The sequence below is a fragment of the Acinonyx jubatus genome, chromosome F2 (genome assembly GCF_027475565.1).
Source record: "Acinonyx jubatus isolate Ajub_Pintada_27869175 chromosome F2, VMU_Ajub_asm_v1.0, whole genome shotgun sequence".
NCBI classification, from domain to species: Eukaryota; Metazoa; Chordata; class Mammalia; order Carnivora; family Felidae; genus Acinonyx; species Acinonyx jubatus.
Window position 1 is genome coordinate 56,157,618 of NC_069394.1, and position 21,624 is coordinate 56,179,241.

Below are 21,624 nucleotides of genomic sequence, written 5' to 3' on the forward strand. Positions count from 1 at the left end.
TTGGCATATATTTGGTTTAAAGAATGAATTCTGCCCATCTGAGTCAACAGTGATTGAACACCTACTCATGCAGAACGCTGTTCTAGATGCTGAGGATAGACAAAGAAGCAAAGACATGGTCCCTGTTCATGAAAGGCTTATTAAAAAAATGGATCATTGGTTTTAACCACTAGTGGAGGAAGACCAAGATTAATGAAGAAAACACATTTTTCCCCAAATTCTATTAAATCTTAATAGTCTTGTAAGAATTGAATGTAACATAATTGAATAAATACTGGCCTTGAAGTTAGAAATCCTGGACTTAAAATTCTAATCTGCAGCTTATCAGCCATGACCTCAGCAGAATTAAGTCATCTCTGAGTGACTTTTTTTGCTTTTGTTCAGTCGTAAAATGATGACGTTGGGATTGTATTTATGATGTATATAAGCTTCCAACAGCATGTTTTAGGACATATTAAGTACCTATTTTTACTTATTTTAACAAATGTTCAATGCTGCACGTTCAGTGTTTATATTTAACAGTTTATTAGCATATATAATATATTATCAGTGTTTAATATATTCGTATAATAGTTTGTGATTTTGTATATATTGTAGTATATAAACAATTAATGTATCATATATAGTATATATATTCAGTATATTTAGTGTTGCATGTTTGGTATATTACTAGAAATTAATAGATTAAATCAGTATTCAGAAGAGACCATTTGACAAGATAAGTGAATAATTTTACCCTCTGTAATCCTTAGGTTGATGACTTCATTGTGAGGTAGAATTCATTTCTTGCACTACCCTTTGCAGTATGGTTTTGCTACGCTAAACAGAAGTGATTGGGTAAGTTTCTAATTTAAGATTTGACATGTAAAGAGAAAAAACAGAAACTCAAGACTTCAGTCATATACACCAAGCTTAAACATAAAGGTGCTTCCAAGAGTTCAGTACCCCAAAACCTAACCACAGTTTATGATGGAATATATGTATTGCCAAATTTGGGATAAGCACCACCATGATGGTTTTCTAGAGAATAGGGTGACATTGCAACAAAACTTAAATTCACCAAGTCAACATTGCAAAAGGGGATCTTAATTTGAATTCAGCTTTTACATATGTAATATTTCTTTTAAATTTTATTTCACTTATTATAGTGCTTCATGGATACTAATTTAATTACTATTCATGGTGGTATTTAAAGAGTTAAACAATAAAACCTGACGATTTTTTTCTTCAAAGTCTCCATTTATACATCTGGACAAAATATTCTAACTACAGCCCAAGACCCAGTGAAAGAAGCGAAGTAACTATGAAGCCCAAGTAAGTGCTTAAATCATTCAACGATTTATCATTAGATGACAAATATCACACCTCATATGGAGACAATAATTCTGACCTATCTCAGGAAATCGTGAGGACAAGCCTAAAGCATAGAGCTGCATGCTCACACAATATGAAGCAGCTATACTGATATATGGAACCAGACTAGTATGTATATGTGTAGCCTTCAATTTCCAAGTCTTCTCTTCCTGTCCTCTTCAATGATTGGCCTAAAATGTAGGCTCAGACTCAGAAAATAATAGGGCAGTGTAGGGTAGCGCAATTAGGTTGTAAGTAGAACCATGTTCAGAATAGGAAGCAGATGCATCCTCTGAGAAAAACAAAAAGAATGTGAACTCTTGTCAGCAGCAAATTAATCAATCTCTTTCTTCTTACAAAGGTTATGTTAAAACTATATCTAACATAGTTTGCAAAATGCTGAATTTGAAGAGACTGCCAGTTTAAAGAGAATACTCCTAGACAATTCTAAAAGAGCCAGATTTTTCCTTTTCTTTAAAGAGACTAATAATATTTCAGATATGATGCTGCTGGGCTTTGGAGGAAAATCCTTTTTTTTTTTTTTTTTGAGGCCGATGCCATGCAATAACCCCCGTGCAGTTGAAACTCACCAAAAAAATCTTCATTTGGGGTTGCCAGGGACTACTTTATATCTACTTAGTGGGATACAAAAAAGGACAATATCCTCCAAATACATTAATCTGCTTAATCTTGTATCCATTATGTCCCAGTGGTGGAGTTTTCGTTATTAGAAAAATTATAGCATCTTTTATCTGATGAAACAAACCTTTATTTCTAATTTGACAATGCCTACCAATTATTGAGAACCACAACTGTGTCAGGCCAGTGCATGACCTCTACAAAATTGTCTGCCTTCTCATAACATCCCAGTGAGAAAGATATTATTATCTACAAATTAGAGATGAAAATACTGAGGCTTAGAAGTAAAGTAATTTGCTCAAAGTGGCAATAGATTATAAGGATTCAAACTCAAGTGTATCTGACTCTATAGTCCATTATGAGATGCTCTATTATTTGAGCTCTCTGTTGTTTTTAAAGAAAAACAAGTAATTCATCCAACATATTAACTTTAAATCATTTTTTACAAGCCAAATGGAACTTTATGTGGAGTTAACCACACATATTGTTTACAATTATATCCAGTAAAAATCCTTTACGAATAGTTCCTGTATTACTATTGAAAAAAAAAACAAAACATCTGTTCATCTTTTGTCTATTCCTGTAGGAGCAGTTGAGTGCTCTGTCCCTTTATCTGCTGCAGCCAAATCCAACTAAGAACATTTGAGCCTCCACATCTAAAACCTTCTCTTGTGCAAAGCAACATTTCTCCTGAGCCCAGTCAGGCTCAGCTTTGACTGTTACTGTGTAATTCACATGGTCTGATATTTAAAATGTGAGGGTAGAGAACTGACTACATGAGACAGTCGAAACTGAAGAGATTTTCATTTCGGCGGTGGGGGGCGGGGGCACAAAGATTTCTTTGGATAAATGTATCTCCATTAACAAGTGCTTTATCATACTACTCAGCGATTTTGCTTCCTCAAGGCCACTTATTAATTATGAGAAGGAAAACAATACACCACATTTTACCTAAGCAGAATTTATTTCTTGCATGAGCAAAAATTTCATTTAACCTCAAGCACAGAATAACATATTTGAAATATTCACCTAAGGGTAAGAATGGTTTTTGCACTTTACATTTTTGTTGCTTATCTACTGAACCTCAACCCCTAGATTCATACTAAACCATGTGCAGCAGAAATACAAAATCCTTCAGTAAACGCATTTTTGTAAAATTTAGACTTCATGTAATGGAACTCCTAATTAGAAGATTATCAAGGTTCATCAGAAAATCAGTTTCTAGTCCTAGATCCACCACCAGACATGAGGTGGCTCACAGAATTTCTCTATTTTGATTTCTTCATAATTTTAAAAACAAATGTATGGAATCTCCTGCAAATTTAAATCACTGATGAATAATAATTTCCTTTAAGGACAATACAAATTAAAATTCCAATGTATATGTGAGGCTAAAATGAAAAAAAAAGCAAGTTGGCATCTTCATTTCATTTTTTCAGCCTTATTCCCTTTGTCTTCCTTTTGTGCCTATTTGTTTCTTAAATGCTAGCCTGCTTTCCCTTTTAACTATGGACATTGCACTGTAGCGCCTTTTTTCTTGACTACATGTATACAGTTGAATTTAACAGTAGAGTTATACTTCCAGATCCATTGGGGAAAGAAGTAAAAGCTGTTCCACAGAAAGTACTCTTCTCCCCAAATATCTTGTCTTTGCCACAGAGGGCTAACATGCATGTCTCTCTCAGCATAAAGTGTCCTGAAGGTCGGAGAGCAGTGGAGGTGTCACGAATAACAACTAATCCATTCATTCCTACAGGGGGATTCACAACTGCTTGTTTTTCAATAAAACGCTATTCTTTTTGCTTCTCAATAAAATAAAAAGACATCAGACCAGAAATCCTGGCTAATTTGTTAAGAGGAAAATATATCTGGGCAAAACAATGTATATTTATTCAAGTGCATACCTTGAGAATTAAAGCAAGTTTCCCTGAAAATGCTTTTAGACAAGCTAACTAACCCAGTCTTCTAAGGTCATACAGGTAGTACAGTTCTTTGTGGGGCATAAGGAAAATAAAGCCCTGCATGCTTGTTTTCTCCAAAAATAATGAAGGTTGATGATTTGGTGCAATTATTCCAGTTGTTTGCATTTTGTTTCTATTCCCCTTTTAGCCAGTGGAGCTATGTCCTTTTCCCAGAATAGAGTGTGTCCTCACTGAAACCTCACAAGTGACAGCTTTTGACAGTATGGAGCAATGTAATGAATCTCCCTTCTTTCTTAGACTGTCTCATCTTGATATTCCAGCTTTGTCTTGTGTGCCTTCTCACACATAATATTCAGTCATCAAGCACACTGCATTTTGGCTCAGATGTTAATTTGCTGATGTCAGGTGCACAAATGCAATCATTTCCACAGCTAGACTTACTCCTGTGACCACTTGCTTCCCACTTTTGCCTTTTTTTTTTTTTTTTGGTCATTTATTTCTATTGCAAAAAGTGTGTTGTAATTTAAATCTTCTCAAATTTAGCAAACAAATGCATTAATGCATATTTTACATTTTGAAAATATATTTGTGAATGCCTTAGGAAAACTAGAGAAAATGTGCCAGGGTAAATATTCAGAATTTTTCTTCAGAGTATCATAAGTCTTAGGTCTGTTAAATGCCAACTAAATACATATAGAGCCATTTCCACTGTCAAGGTGAAATTCATAGACCTCAGTTTCTACAGTTGCATTACTTCCTTGACTAAAATTGCATTATTGTGTTACATGTAGTACATATGTGTGTATGTAGTAATAGTTATTGTTTGGAAATATCCTGAGCAAGTGAGACTACTTCAGCATTATGGTTGAAGACATTTTAAATTGAATTTTATTCTGGTCCATTGGCCAGGATTAGTTAATCCATTGTTAATGCTTTTTTTCTAGAATATCTTATGATATACATACTAGAATTTTCTGTTTGTGTTTAAAGTTTACTTTCATAGTACTTTCATTGTTTTTCTCCACACTTAGAAATTAGAATCGCAGCAATATTAGATGCTTACTGAAATAATCCACAACTACTGAAATGAATTCTCTGACTCTGGAAGCTACTATTTAAATAAATATTCTACCTCTTCTCCACCTACCAAGTTATTCTTCACTGCATATTTGTAGTTTCAAATTGATATAGTTTATTTAATGGTTGAAAATATGTTTTGGGGCACCTGAGTGGCTCAGTTGGTTGACCATCCAACTTCAGCTCAGGTCATGATCTCATGGTTCTTGGGTTCAAGCCCCACATCAGGCTCTGTGCTGACAGCTCAGAGCCTGGAGCCTGCCTCAGATTCTGCGTCTTCCTCTCTCTCTGCCCCTCCCCTGCTAGCTCTCTCTCTCTCTCTCTCTCTCAAAATTAAACATTAAAAAATTTTAATAAAATAAAATAGAGAAAATGTGTTTCAAGGTATAATTACATAGGAGGCTAAATCTCAGGTATGGATATACCAGAAAATTCTTTAATCTCTATAGTGTTGAGCTTCCTTACCTGAAAGTGATAGCAATAATATTAACTTTAATCAATTGAGATAAAGACTAATGAAACAATGCATGTAAGACAACCAATATAGACTTTAGCACATACTGAGTGCTCAGTAAGTGGTAAGTATTCTCATTAATTATAATGGTATTTTGAATGCTCATCAAATAATTTTGAATAATTTAACTTTAGATCAGGCTTAAATTACATTCAACTTCAAGTTAAGAAATGTGGTTATTTGATTATCCAAGAATTGTCAATATTTCTTGTCTCCACATTGGATGCTCTGTAGGGCACTGCAAAATTTTCTCTTAATTAAATTTCACATTTTCAAGTTTACATAGTGGACATTTTGTTCAGTCATTCTTGAGGGTTTGGGCCTCTATTTTAAAGGAGCAAGGCATTTGTGATGCTCTCAGCGAAGGTCTTCAGTTATGTATGAGTTTGACTTTCACTTCCAGTTGAAGCATTTGAATAGTTACAGAGAGTTATTGAATAAAATTGGGGAAGTCTCTAAGATAATTTAAAAAAAAAGACCTTATCAGGTTTTAGAGGTGAAGGGAATGAAGCAAACACAAAACAAACAAACAAACGATACCAAATTCTGCCCCATCAGCAATACGAATATTAGCAACTAAAAACGTGGCTTCAATTAGATATGTCAGGCACCATGCCATAAAAAAATGTACTGTTAACAAGTAAGTCCAAGCTTTTTTAAGACTTATATTTGTCATTTTATTCTTTGAAAATAATTAGTTGAAATCTTAAATTAATTGGTTTGTGGATGAATTCTTCTGGGCTGTTTTGAGATATCTAATTAATTATGGTAAACAAGCCTTGGCTTATCTTTTGCCTTATTTCAAATCAAGAATAATCCAGATACAGGGCACTCATGGCTACTTTGAATCCAGTCTTCTTAAGTGTTATATAAGTGGAGTATAAAGAAGATGGAAAAGTAGAGAGAGGAAAGTAGAGAGAGAGTCAGTGGCAAGAATGATAAAAGATGGAATAATTCTAATGGGGAAATTAGATTAACTTTACCAGGAGCAAAAGAAACCTGAGGAAAAGGAGATACGTGGCATCTATGTGAGATAGCTCACAGGCTCTAACATTTTGGATCTGTCTTTGTAAGTGAAGCCAAGAGATCAAGGGTAAAGAGGAAAACCAAAAGAAGAAAGCACTGGATCTGAATTTAAAGTTGTACCAAACTTAAAAGAATAGAAAGAATAAAGATGTCTTCAAATACAACTAAAAATGTGATTTGGGCATATATTCTAATAATTTGTCAGCAATTGCCATGAAGTTTTCAGGGCCTTTATTAATAAGCAAGCATCAAAATGTCACCTTTTATAGCCTTCAGAAGGCAGGTAAATAAATAAAAAACACAACGGGGTGGATTCCTGAGCAGAGGGTATTTTCAGAACTGGAGGAAGCTGTGCCATACAAGTATTTCCACATCCCTAATACTCAAGTCTCCTTTAATGTGATGTAGAAAATTATAAAATCCATGAATGATACAACCCATCCTGTATGATCTTATCCAATATGTTTTTTGCCATTTTGTTATCTAACTTCCCACTAGAATATAACCTTTTCGAGGGCAGGCACTTTGCTATTTTCTTCACTGTTCATACCTAGGACTTCGATCAGTGGCAGGCACATGGTAGGACTTAAGGAAGTAGTTATTAAATAAATGAACTTGGCACTTTTGGATTCACTTAAACCCAGCAATCCTTGCCTCATAAAGTCTCTATATCTTGTGAGTCTAATTTTCCTGAAGCACACATTAGTATCTATTCCCTTATATTCTACTCAACTCTCAATGGTTTCCACAGTTTTTGATAATCCCGCTCACAGTCCTCTAAACCTCCGTCATACTGATTCCATCAGATCACTGTTTCAAAAGTCGTTCTCATTTTCTAAACATTCCCTCACATTTTCCCTACATCTTTACCTGTCATTCACCCACACTCTCAGATGGAAAGGAAACCCTTCTAAGTATCTATATTTGGACTTCATAAACATCTGTGTATCTTCTGATTTTTTGCCCTACCAATTACCTACTTTCTTTCTTGTACCCTCCATGTCCACTAGCTCTTCATCTTCTGCCCGTTGTCAAATTCAAGTCTACATTGCATGAGGACTTGGTCCTTCCTCACTTCTTTTAATTTTACTACTCTCTTCCCCTTCTGTTTTCCCCACCTGCCTTAGTTCATCTGGGCTGCTATAACAAAATGCCATAAACTGGGTGGTTTATAAATGACAGAAATTGATTTTTCATGGTTCCATAGTCTGCAAAATCAAAGATCAAGGAACAGATTGTGTCTCTAGTGAAGACCCGCTTCCTGGCATATACATTGCTTTTAGCTATGTCCTCACATGGTGGAAAGAACAAGGAAGCTTTATCAGCTTATTGTATAAAGACACTGATCCCATTCATGGCAGTTCCATGCTCATGACCTAATCACCTTCCAAAGACCCCACTTACTAATACCATTACTTTGGGGGTTAATATTTCAAGGTAACACAAATATCCTGACCATAGCGCAGGACATTGAAAACAAAACTGTGAGTACCCTTTCCTTACTACTCACATATTATTCTTAATCTTTTGTAATCTAGTACCCCTGCCTCATCTATTTCGGGAGACCTTCCATTTTTCCACCCCCTTTTTCTCAGTCTTGAATGGGTCGTCTGAAGCCATACATAAGCTGAGGGTTAAAGTTTGGTACTTCGATATTCTCACTAGATGCTAGAGGTCAGCCCAGCAATTCAGCATATTTTACAGGGTGATGGATAATATATTGGAGCAGGCACATAGCTAAGTTCATTCTCTTCACCTCATCTTCACCTAATCAGAATTAGTTAAAAGAAGGCGATGCCTACAACGGTCCTGGAAGATTATTGAACACAAAGCCATCCAGTGGGGCAAATGGGCCTTTATTTATGTACCAATGGTAAAATAAGGTAAGAGGCACCCTATAATAGAGTATGCACTAGGCGCTATGGGGACACGGAGTATACAACACAATTGAGTCCTAATTGAGTGGGGAGGCAACCACAAGGAGGCTAAGACATCAATATTTAAGAATGGTTGCGAATAGTCACTTGAACTGTTGAGAGAAAAGAAAGAGAGATTCAGATATTGCTTCTCTAACATTAATGCGATCAAATGCACTAGTCTGTTCACAGCTCCTTCTGATCTCCCCATTTATTTCTAAGCAAATTATAAATTTGTAAATCTAGCATAGAGACCACCCAACCTGCTTTTCTAGACACCTAAACATTCTCCACAACATAAAGTACTCACCATTTTCTATACCAAAAATATATTTTCTCATTGTTCTTGCTTCCTTGTCTTTTTCCCCCAAATATCTTCTTAAATGTTTATACATTTGAAAATATAATCACCAATTATTGCCTCTCTAATTCTCCCTTATGGGGTAATTGTTTCTATACTATGATAATTTTCCATTGTATTTAAAACACATATCACACAGAACCAATGCTTCACAGTAAAGAACCACATCTTAGCCATTTTTTGTGTGTTCCTCACAATCTAAAGAAATAATGCCTTTAAAACATTACCTTTTCAATACATTGTGGACCAATATATAGCTTGATCAATAAGTTTTCCTAAGAAATACAGTTCTGCTCATTTTGTTTTAGTTAAGAAAGTCATTCAAAATTTTAGCCCTAGACTTCTATGAGTTTTTATAAGATTCTTAGTTACCTCATGATTAACCTAACACAACATTATTCTAAAAACAAACTGGACAAGCTAGATGCACTACAAAAGCCAAGGGCTTGCAATGAATCTCAGTATAATTACCTCATATAACTTTTACAACAGAATACAAAATGTGCCAAGGTGGAAAATATTGCTTATCACTTTGGAAAGGCAAAGTTCCATATTACTCAAGATAAAACTGCTTTCTCTTAAAGGGGCCCCAAACATTTGAAACAGAAAACAAAGGACAAAATATTTACCCAATTTATATGCTATTCAGTACATTAAGGAATAAATTCTTACAGTCATAGCTAACATAGAAGTTTTGGAGGGGGAAGTAATGTATTTTAATCCTAGCTATTGTTTTTTAGACATTATTTACTCTATAAAATGTACGGAAGCAGCCTGTATTCGCTGTTGACCTCTTATGAACTCCTTTCATAAAACCTAAAAACTTTCAATACTACAAATGGATTTTAATGCTTTAGTTTAATATTTTATAGGGCCATCAAAAGACCTCTCTTTGATTTTGTTTTTCCCTAAATACTCATCCTACACCAAAGTGTCCACCATGGGCCAGGCAGTGGGTTTCTCTGAAAACACTACATATCTAAGAGACAATAGGGGGGTTAATAAAATTTTCAAGTTAGAAATGTTATAATAGGCATGTGTTTCCATTCATAAAGTATGTCTTGAACACACACAAACTATCCTTTGTCATCTGTTTCTGCCCCATTTCGAAATTATTCTCTGCTATTAATTAGAAGTGACTACAATTTGATTAATCTCAAACATGTGTCACATATAAACAATGTGGGGAACTGCACTGAATAGTTTTTCACTTAGAGTATGCATGGTGTTCATAGAAAGAAGCCAAACCTAGTTGTTAAAATAATTTGAAATCTAATATTATCACACAAAGAGAATATTGTCAATGTCGTATTCTAGTTTATTTCAAGTATTAAATTCATAGAAGAGCCTGATTATATATAGTTTCTTAGGCTCAGAATCTAAAACTTCAGTGAACTTTTCTCTCTTGTATTACTACTAAAACTCTCATTTCTGGAATCTATTTCTTCACCTTGAGAAATTACCTGACTTTGGTCCCTGTTTGGTTTTTAATTTAACTCTTTTGGCAAAAGCTTCCGATATCTCCAAACTCACAGTGGACAAATACACATTGCCTTAGCTTAGAGAAAGGAAAGTTTCAATTAACAAGGGAAAAATGTCTTTTTTGCTTAATTTAAAGTATCATTATTAATATAGGATATGTACTAAAACACTCATTTTTCAAAGTGCTAATTAAATTTCCATAAATGCACTAAGCCTTTAACCAGATTATAAAAGAAAAATTAGATGATAAAGTAGTTGTGATTTAAGAAACAATGATTCCATTTAGGTTTTTCTGTTCAACTTTCTAACAAAAAAATGTTTTTCTTTCTTATTACACAGCCTGCAGTAATAAGTGAAATATAATCCTAATTAATTTTTCCTACAGCTGTATATAAATCAATAGCTGCAACATCCCAAAGGAAACACACACTGCACGGTCCTCCAGGTTCCTAATGAATGCAAATGGAATGACCTTTTTCTGACAACTATGAATATTATTTCACAATTTCACCATTGAAATAGCTGCCGTCAGCAATTCATACAGCAAACATGGAGACTACAATAGTTGTAAATAACTATTCATTATGGAAAGAAGGGAATGGAAAAAACTGAGCCAGAGTTAAGCAACTTTTAAGCCTCAAGCTTCATTTTTATGTTTCATCTTGCTATGAAAATTGTCTTAAATGTAACCAATCTTCATTTCAGTTCTTTCTCCTCTATTTTAGGGGAAAAAATAGGATAAAATGATTCGATGCTTTATGTCATTGAATTGAGAAGTTCGGTATTGGAATACTTTTTTTAAAATGAAGTAAAATCAATCAGTAATATTGTAAAGCTCTTAAATACTACATTCAAGTTATTAGGAGACTATGGTTATCTTCCATCAGAAAAAGCTGCTGGAAAAATATGTGCAGAAACCCTTGTTGGTGTACTTATCATGACACAATACTGTTCATGCAGTGAGCATGCAGATGATTTTAGAAGCTATGGAAACACAATGACATAAGGAGGACACATGTGAGAACCTGAGAAAAGGTGGGAGTAATTAAATCACATTACTGTCCATTTTGACTGAAGAACCGCTTTACTCCAAAATACAATAAAGCTGCATGTACTTACATTAAATCATATTCAGTTTGCCACAAAACTTCATTATAGCCATGATGATGTCTCATTAAGTAGAAGTTAAACTCCAATTTTATAAGAAAAGTAATTAAATATGTTAAACCTAATTCTGCGGGTCATACATCTATATACTGAAAACTCCCATTGGAGTTCACTAGAGCCAAGAATATAATTAGCCAGTGGAGTTCAAACACTCATTGAAAATAGGACTTCTCAAATTGCAACAAGTTTCAAAAAGGGACTCACAATAAGAATAGTCCATTTCCATACAACTCCAAAAATATCTCTTCCACCCCCATTCTGTAATTAATTTTATACGCAGGGTTGCAGACTACCATCCTCTAATCATTTGATACCCCAAATAGGCATTAGTGACATGAAGAGAATATAATGATAGAGAGAGATGAACTTACTTTGGTAAGTAGTTGTACTATTTTAGTCTAGAATCAGCTTTCTCTACTTTCAAATCTGAGAACTATTCAAACCCCAACCAATTTCTTGGAAGAGTTGAGAGAGCATTTCTGTGCTCGTTGTTTGGCAATATCAGGCATAGATGGCATTTTTTAACTGCATTAAACAATATCCACTTGATGACATCTCCTAAAGATGTCTATACTCCCACACCTGTAATGCTTTCATGTTCAAAATGAATCCCTGCTACATCTCACTCAATATTGATCTTTAAGGCATTTCTCCCAATCCTTTTCCCAGTGTGGTCACTGAACGGCATCAGAGTTCAATAGGAAGATCAGCTGCTCATCCACTTTTTGCTAAAGCAATTTGTATTATGGATTTATTTTAGCAGTCTACAGTGGCAGTTGCTGTTTTTACTATTTAAATGCTTTGATTATCTGACCTTGCTTACTTTATCTTTCTAAGTGCTATGCATGGGCTTTAAAATGATCAATAAGTGGGGATTCCTCTACAGGATTATGTTGAAATCAATCTCAATTCAGACTTTTTGTATTTTATGTTTATTACTTGATCTGTCTTAATTGCATTTCTTGTTTTGGTAAATAAGTTTAAAACACATACATGATGATACAGGTAAGTCTTCCAAGAGCCACACGCAGTATTAAAATAACCTGTACTCCTTGTACATTATTTTCTTCATTCTTTCAATGTGAAGGAGGAAATAATTAATTCCTAGATATTTTATTCAAACACCTTTTCATTATAAATAAAGACCTGTTCCATTAGAAGAATAACATAGTTACATATATGCAAGTAACTGCAAAATCTTGAAGCGCATTAATATGCAATACTCACTGTGATAACTATGGAACTTCAAAAAGCTGTTTTTACGTACAGATTGCACATAAACATGTTTATAAAACTTGTCACAGAATAAATTAAATCATCATAGAAGAAAAACTAAAGCAATAATTGTGTCTGAAAATCAATAGGAAAAAACTATGAACTTGCTGAATATCATTAAAAAATTAATATGCAATATAATATGAAAAACTTATCAGTTTCATACTTTCATTACCAGTTTTACACAATTTTTAATTTTGGATTAAAAACAGCAGTAAATTGGAAGCCTAAAATGCTTTGCATACTCTTAAAATCAAATCTATGAACTTTAAAACCAAAACTCCATAGTAATGATCAATAATATTAAATAAAAATAAACTCTTAAAATTAACTGTATAAGGCATAAATGCCATGGAATATGAATTATCACACACAATTCTTAGAGCTTGCTAAATCTTTGGTTTAATTTAGTCATATTTTATATCTTCTGGGCTGGTGTAGTCACATGAAGTTCTTGAATTTTGTCTCTGGATCAACTTATTCTAACGTGATTTTTCAACATCATAATTAAAAGAAATGCAAATGTGAGTTAAAAAAAGGAACAGATGTAAACTTCTTTTTAAAAATCCCTTTCTTCAAATCCAATATAATGTCTAAATATCTCTGTCACCAGCTCTTACATAAAATTACAGTGCAATATTTTCCACATATGTTAAGTATAAAATCTGCAGTTTGCTCCAGTGACCAAAAATGTGATCAGTGAAGAACCTGAGGTAAATAAACATATGATTATACACAGAATATTTGCCATATGTTCACCTGTGCAAATACAGCATTATTTTGCTTAAATAACTTTAAAGACTCTCACAGGCCTATAGAAATATCACATATGTCCAATAGGCATATATTCACATTTCCATACTTTGAAATTATTGGCCAAATGATTTAGCATTTAATAATTTTCATTTCAGACCAAATTATAGACTATCAATACAATAATTTTCCTTCTCCTGTTCACATTAAATAAGATAGAAAATGTTAATGAATGAAAACAAAGCCATCACAAGATAATTTATTTTAATAGTTACAAGCATGAAGTTAGGGCAGGAAAATTAAGATGCTTAAACATGAAAAGAATGAGGACAATATGAGTAAGTTTAATTACCAAATAGTTGCTGTAATGGTTTTTCCTAAAACTGTCATAACCAGCTAGTTCCTTTCTACTGTTTGCGATAGAATAGTACTTAAGAGAAGTCATTTTCCAGAAAGTTTTGCATCTCTGTAGATCATAACCCTGGCAAGACATGTCCATACTTTTTTCCTCAAGTGGGTAAATGTTAAGAGAGAAGAATCCAAGTTTCATGATGCAGCAACACAAAGCTGGGAAGTGAAAATTATGTTGCAGCGGAGTCCTGAAAATATGACTGTAAAAGTTAATCAATAAAATGTCTATTCCTGTCTATTCACTGGAGGCCCCAGCTGCATAGCTTCACTCAATCGATACTACAAATTATTACGATTTCCAGGTTCCCACTGGACATTCAGAACAAATCTTTCAAGTGTAACAGGCTTATACTGAGTATATGGTGTGTGTTCTCTACATTTAGTTCAAAAAGAGAGGAGAAAAATAAAATCTAAATCCTATATGCTCCTTTAACAATTCAACTTTATGGAACCAACAACTTACAAGTCACATTTTAGTGTTAAAAACAATCTTCCCTTTGATTGCCAAATGTTTTACTACTTTTTTAACTGTTTCATATTTAGTTAAGAAATGACTTAATCTGGTAATAGATATCAGTGGTATGGTGTTGGAACTTGGCTACTTCTGAATGACTATTCCAATTAAATGAATGGAGGAAATCATTTTGAGATAATTACTTATCAAAAAGTCACTTGGAGACATTATCACTATTAGAAAGATGAATGTGGAAACTTGACATATATTGCAAATTGGAACAAGCCTCTTAAAATACACATTCTAGTTATTGTTTTTGTGATTTATATTAGCACATTTCAAAAATTATGTTTCAAGTTTTCATTTTTTCCCATTTTTGTAAGATAAAATAAAATCATGATTTCTCAAGTGAGTTTCTCTTTTTTGAAAAAAAAAAAGCCCCAGAATGCTTCATTCTAGTGAGATTCTCTGCTCTCTATAGCAAAATTCAACCATGATTGCAAATTCTAGACACTACTCAGGTCTTTGACCTTAACTTTCTATACATTTTACCCTGCATCACTTAGTCAAGATCCAAAGACTTTTCCAAATAAAGGAATGACTGGGTGAGAGAACTCACTATGATATTCTCATGCTATATGACATCTGATGTGGCTCTTCCTTTTTCTGACTGGTGAATACCCTGGTGTCAGACAGTGCCCAATACCAAAGCAATTAATAAATCTGACCAACTCATGCCACCTGTGGATTGAGTGGAAAAAACAATAAAAATGAATAAACTAAGTTAGGACTTTTTACTTTGGTGAGGCTGGAAAGGCTTTGATTTTATTACACATTTAAACAGTAATATGTTTTTTCACGTTAAGACACATATCTAGCATGTAGGCATACCCTGTGACAATGTATATTGAGCTTACATTAAAAAAAAAAAAGATGAACTAGTTTCCCTTAAACAACCATTGGTTTGATTATGGTCATGTGTCAGTCTCTTTAAATTCAACAAGTTTTGTAACATATCATAATAATATCCATAATTTTTTTGACTTCTAACATTTAGTTGCTAAAACCCATTGTAAATAGCTAGGCAAAAAAAATACTGTTATAATTTTAACTACTCTCTTAGGTGATATTTATACACCTTACCAGCAATTGCACATTGAGAGAGAATAGTACTTAATTTCATGATCAAGCTGTATTGGGAAATAAAACAGATACATATAGATCAAGTATATAGAACTTAAGTTTAGTCTTTCATTGTTATTTAGCTGGGTGAATCGCTTCCTGATTTATTTACTTCTAAAAAGCCAAGATTGGAAGCAGATCTTTGCATGCCAGTTTTCAGATCAAAATTATATATTTTTTGTGAGTGTACTGAATAATATGCCTTTATAGTGGCATTTAACTGTAGAAAAAATGTTGGCATTATTTTACTAACATTAAGTTAACATGTACCACTATCATTAGCTTTATATTAGTGTTCACAAACATTTTTATATATTTCTTGTTATCTAAATATATCTTAAGTATATTATTCCCCTAATATAATCCAGCTTTTTAAAAGACTATAATATTTACAACAATAGTACATTACTATAGCCATTCCCAAAGAAACCTTGCCCAATATGCTTTTAATTCTTGGTACCAATTTCTACCTTTTTAATATTTGTGAAATGTGGTTTTTTGTTGTCTGAGTTCTGGCAGCTGACTAAAGGTACATTAATGGCAAACAGGGTTTATCTGAGTGTTTAATTTTATTTAGAAGCCTATAAAATGTCATCCTAGGTTGTAAAATTATTTTTAGTGCCTTCTAATATTAAACCATTGGATGAAAACACAGGAATAAATTCCTCATGAATAAATTTCAAATATTTTACTTTTACATTTTAGCATTATTAGTTAGCATTATAAACCATAAATCAGAAAAAGAATTTCAACATTCATCCTATGTAATATTTTGAAATCCTACTGATAGATATATTAAGATATGCAGTAAGTAATTAAAGTTTAGAATTTGGCTTCCAAAGATTAGTTAATATCAAGTGCTTTTTTAGTTCTGGCCCCAGGATTGTGTTCAAAGGGTGAGTGACAGGAGAGGAAAAAAAAAAAAAAGTTCAGGTATGTGTGCTTTATCTAACTGTGATTACTCAATTTAGCCAGTGTTCGGTGAGTAAAGTGTAATTCTTGACAAATAGAGAGAGAGAGAGAGGAGGGGAGATGGGAGAGAGGAAGAAAGGAAGAGAGAGGTTCATCTGGGCTATGCTACTTTTAAAAAATTATTTCTAAAAAAACCGTAAGAAAGTCAAGCAAAAGGCAGAAAGGATAGAATATCTCATTATCACACACTCAAAAAAAAAAGACTAACGTTTATTTGAAAAGTAAATGATAAAATCTGAAAACAGTATTAAGCATAATAATCACATGAAGATTTAGATTATGAAAGCAGAAATTAACTACTGGAGATGTTTCACTAAGACAATTTTCATGAATGTTTGAAAACAGTATAGATCTTTATTACTTTTCTTCATAGTTCCTTACATGCCTCAGTGGTCTGACCAAAAAACTCTACTCTAAATGTCTCTCAATTTAATAGTGTCTTGCTTAGAGCTGCTACTTTAACAAAAAAGAAAGGCAACAAGAGCCATATGTAACCTTTGGACTCCAAAAGGAGAAAGATGAAAATACCATTGGCAGATAGGTGCTACAGAAACACAGTGTATTCTTTCTCTTGCATCTTACCTTGAACATTTCTTGATAGTTAACAAGAAAGTTGAGCGCCACATCATTATTTAGAATCGGAATAGGACAGTCACACTGTTCAGCATGTCCCACTTCAGTTAAGAAATGATGCAAATTTAAAGTCTATCTATTTTGGAACGAACAATTTATTGAACAAGCTAGCCCATTTACACATACCCTTTTGCAAGACAGAGAGAGTTAAATATTAAGCAACGAAAGTCAAAGGACTGACTTGATTTTAGAATGTAAAGTAAAACTTTCTGAAATACTAAAAAGCAACTCACTTGTAATCATTTTTTTCTTCTTCAGAAGCAATAATCCCTTCTGTCACTGTCTTCAGCTCTGCCTGGGGTTTTCTACTGTTCTGTTCTTGGCGAACTGTTTCTGCTATTTGCTCAGTTAGCTGCTCTTGAGTAGCTTTCAAGCTGGATTCCATTAGAAGAAGTTTTTCATCTTGACTGGCAAGTTCTTGGGCTGAAAGATAAAACAAGAACATTGCCTTTTAAAAAACTCAAGCTAATGTGTTTTTTTTTTTCTTTTGTTTTCGGTTTAAATTTTATGCGATGCAACTTTGAGGAAGATTTAAACAGATCCTTCTTGTCAAAATACAAGCTCATGCATTCCATTTTCTGATTCCTTTATTTAACGCACAAGTAAACAAAGGTATGTATGAAGGAATACAAGATGCATGTCAGTAATCTCAAGTTTATAAAACATTTGAATTCAAAAATTAGATGTCTTAATCAGACAACAATTTGCTGACTTTAATTGTGAGATTTCTGTTGCGACATAAGTGTATTAAACAGAATGACATTAACACATAGTATTTTTCTTTCTTTAGCACAGGCCTCAGATATATTTATATATATTCACACAGACAAAGACTGATATGTTATAAATTATGCCAAAATGATGGCCTTCCACTGATTTATTTTCATGTATAATATTTATGAAATGCAAGCACTTTTTCAAGGTCATCCAATAGATGGCAGTCTTTCATTAGACCAAAGCAAACCAGGCAGTATGCTTCAGCTCTCAAAAAATAAGTGATTTAAGACAAAGACATTTTTCCTTTGTTCTTTGTTGACCGTATTCCTAGAGATATATATCTGTACATTTTGTTAGAATATTTCCCCATTAAAAAGTATTTATCTGCTTTTTATTTTCCTATTTGCCTCAAATGCATGCCATGAAAGGTGAATATTTATTTCTTTAATCATATATTTGCATATATATTTATACACATTATGTCATATAGTACATTTTTGGAGGTATTTTTAAATATCACTGCATTTTAAATCTCATTGCATTAAAGATCATGATACTTTATGGAAATCAGTCATTTCAATCTTGTATTCTAAAATGAAGAAAAAGGAAAAAATTCTTTTAAGACCCCCAAATCCATATAAATAGAAATGGAGAAGGCCATACTTGTATAAAAACAGACCATCTTTGCTTTTAATGATTCTCATTTTATGTCCAAAAAATGATGTTTATACTAAGCTTCAATAAAGTTAGAAACCAAGGTATTACAGTCTGACATCAGAGGTATCTTTTACAGGCAACCTCGTAAAGAAGATACTCTATATAAATATTCTACATTTATCACTCATCTTTGAAGCTGAATGATGACTCCCTTATAAATTAGATCTAAGAATATCTGGTTCTCAGAATCTCTTTATAGATTTTGAGCAACTGACTGCTTATATTTTAATAAATATGTGCATACATGTTCACTTTGTTTTCCTGCAAGTGTTCAAACTGACCAGTTTTGCCCCAGAAGAAATTACAGCATCTACTATTTTTATAGCTTAAACCTGCTATATATTAACAGTTTAAATTTGTGCCTCAGGAAACCACAGAGCTAACGCAAACAACTAAATATTTAACAAGGAAGAATGCATCACCCAGAGCTCATCTTTATTAAATTCCAAATACATCGAAATCTCTCTGAACAAATGAGTTAAATGTTTAATAATTTCAACACATGTTAAAGTGTGGGGGAAAAAATCCAATAAAGAACTTACAATGAATGTGCTTTCAAAATTAAAAAAAAAAAAAAAACCGTACAAGCTTAAAAAATATGTAAAAGAACTATGGCCCTCCCTGCTCTTGACCAAATAAAAATGTAATCAAATGAAAGCAATTGACATTTTTGCAGTGATATGTTTTTAGCATTGTTAATGTAGTTGCAAAACTGATTTGGGTGCAGCATTTTATTTTGTATGCTTTTTCACCGTTCACAATACATATTTCTTATGAAAAAAGAAAAACGCACCAAACTTTTTAAATGAGTTTTGAGGAGAATTTTTAGACATCGACATTGAGAGGTTAATGGTCTTTAAGTTAAAAGGATCCGAGCAATCAGGCTACATGTAAATGACTATGGATATAAGAATGCTGAAGGAAGTTTTTTTTTTTTTTGAAGAATATACTTGTATCAATAGACTGTCTTCAAGACTACTTGAGTCACCTTGTGGCACATACACAAAAGAGACCTTTTGTCAACTATGCATGATGTGAATTTTCTATGAAGTTTGCCGATTTTGAAATGACTAAGAGATTTATGCCTCACGGTTCTCCTAAGAGTCTACTCTAATTCATTATGTGCTGGTTAAAGGGGGTAAATTATTTTAAGTTTACCTATGCCTTGGACTTGAGCCCGAGTTGATCCCAAGCCAGAGGCGCTCGCAGCTGCTTGCTTTATTTACAATCCCTTTGTCAGACTTACAACTGCCCCAGGCTATAACATAGTGTACCTAATGTTCAAACTGGCAGGTAATCTTATGTCAAACATACTTCTTTGATTTAAAGTGATCAATAGATTCTTGTAAAGAGGTAATTTCTCTGATGTTTCCACCTTGCCTTTTTTACAGGTGATTCACACAAAAGCCTGCTTATATGATGTACGAACAATAAACAGAAAGCTATAATCATGTTTTTTCAGATGTTTCCGGTGCACAACGATTTTGGATCGATACTCTGTGTAATACAATTATCTGCAATGATCTGGTTGTATTGAAAAAGAATTTGCAGGAGACCTCTAGGGGGTTTTATCCAGAAACACGTATCTGGCAATGTTGTGAATAGTGGAAGGAAAAATTAAGGGGTTGACAAACGCTGTCTATTATGTACCCAGTAACTTCATTATTATTTTATTCATAAAAGTATTCTACCACAAAGTTGAGACAAACAAGCTCAAAAGTAATAATGATAATAATGTTCATAGCTTCATAGTACTTATTTATATAGAACAACAACAACAAAAAAAACCTTAACGAACATAGGACTTGAGAGAGATTCAATGTTGTGTGATTATTATGTACCATAGATTATGAGCAACATTGATTATTTATTTATGCTATGAAATGAATTCCTGTATTTCTATCTTATGTAAGTCATGTAAATACCAGTGGATGTGAAATACCATTTGATGCCTCTTCAACTACTTTATTTTTTTACTAGACTGGTCAAATTCTAGACTGAGGATCAACTTGCATTGTTCACAAGCACTGTATATTAAGCCCTTTATTTCAGGCCTTTTTTTTCCCCCCCTAAATGAAGACTTGCAACCTCAGGGAAAGGGCTAAGATACATAGTCTGTATCTGAAAGACATTATGCATTTTCTGCAAAGATCTCTGTGTGTAGAAACAACTCAGTTTTGTTTTTATGGTTCTCTTGAAGATGCGGACTCTTTGCATCATCTTCCTTAAAGCCCAAAACGTTCCACGTTTCCTATTTGGAGCCCCTAATCACACATCTGTGATGTGCAATTCTCTTTCATCAGACTAGAACAGATTACATTCTGGTGAAGTTCACAAATTGGGGTACACTGGTCCCTCTCACAAAGCCCCGCTCTATGCAGATTCTGCAGATCCCCTTCTGGCTGCTGCAGACCTGATCTAATGACAAAGGTTGCTCTTTCGGATGCTTTCCTCCCTGTGTATCCCGGATGCTTGCTTTCAGTCTCCTGACCACACTGTCGAGGCTCATCACCTTACCCACTTTGACTTTGATGGCTTCCTGTGCCTGCAGGAGACCAGCTTCTGACTTTCTTAGAAAGTCCTATCTTTTTGCGTATTGCCTGTGAAGACAAAAAGCATTCCAATAGTGCCTCTTATGATGTACTTTTTATACTGCATCCTGCTATTTTGAGCTATAGGGTACTGGAGATTATACAGCCCCTCATTAGCAACTGGGTCAAGTACCCACATCTCTTTTAGGATCAAAACCTTAAAGGGACTCTCTTAAAAAAAAAAAAGTCAGTTGGAAAGAAGAGTCACCATTAGCTTAAATGTAGTGTTAATCAATACGCAAAAGTTCAAAGGCTAAGGAAAGTATTTCCCATAATTCTTAGGGAATTAAAAAGGAGACTCGTTGGATCAAAATGAATTCTTTCTCTTTAAAATATGAAGAAAAATTTAATGAATACAAAAAGTGTGTTTGATCTCTTTGAGTTAACACCTATATAGCTCTTTCATTTAGCTCTAAAGCAAACTGATGTGACACACAGGGAAATCCCTACACCATAAAGATA

General features: G+C 33.5%; 2 long non-coding RNA genes across 3 annotated transcripts in view; one reads left to right on the plus strand and one right to left on the minus strand.

The window, feature by feature from the left end:
• The window catches only part of LOC106968377 (uncharacterized), a 63,215-nt gene extending 42,042 nt beyond the window's left edge, over positions 1-21,173 (minus strand). Inside the window, exons 1-2 of the long non-coding RNA XR_001429124.3 lie at positions 21,089-21,173; positions 17,371-17,560 (exon numbers count right to left, since the gene is read on the minus strand). This is a non-coding gene — a long non-coding RNA (uncharacterized LOC106968377). The remainder of the gene's footprint in view (positions 1-17,370; positions 17,561-21,088) is intronic.
• LOC128312895 (uncharacterized) lies at positions 515-20,933 on the plus strand. Of its 2 annotated transcripts, none has more exons than XR_008292813.1 (4): positions 515-837; positions 1,234-1,314; positions 17,663-17,749; positions 19,963-20,933. It is a non-coding gene; the product is annotated as an uncharacterized LOC128312895 (long non-coding RNA). The 2 variants fall into 2 exon arrangements; XR_008292812.1 differs by having other exon boundaries at positions 17,667-17,749.
• Positions 21,174-21,624: the final 451 nt, after the last annotated feature.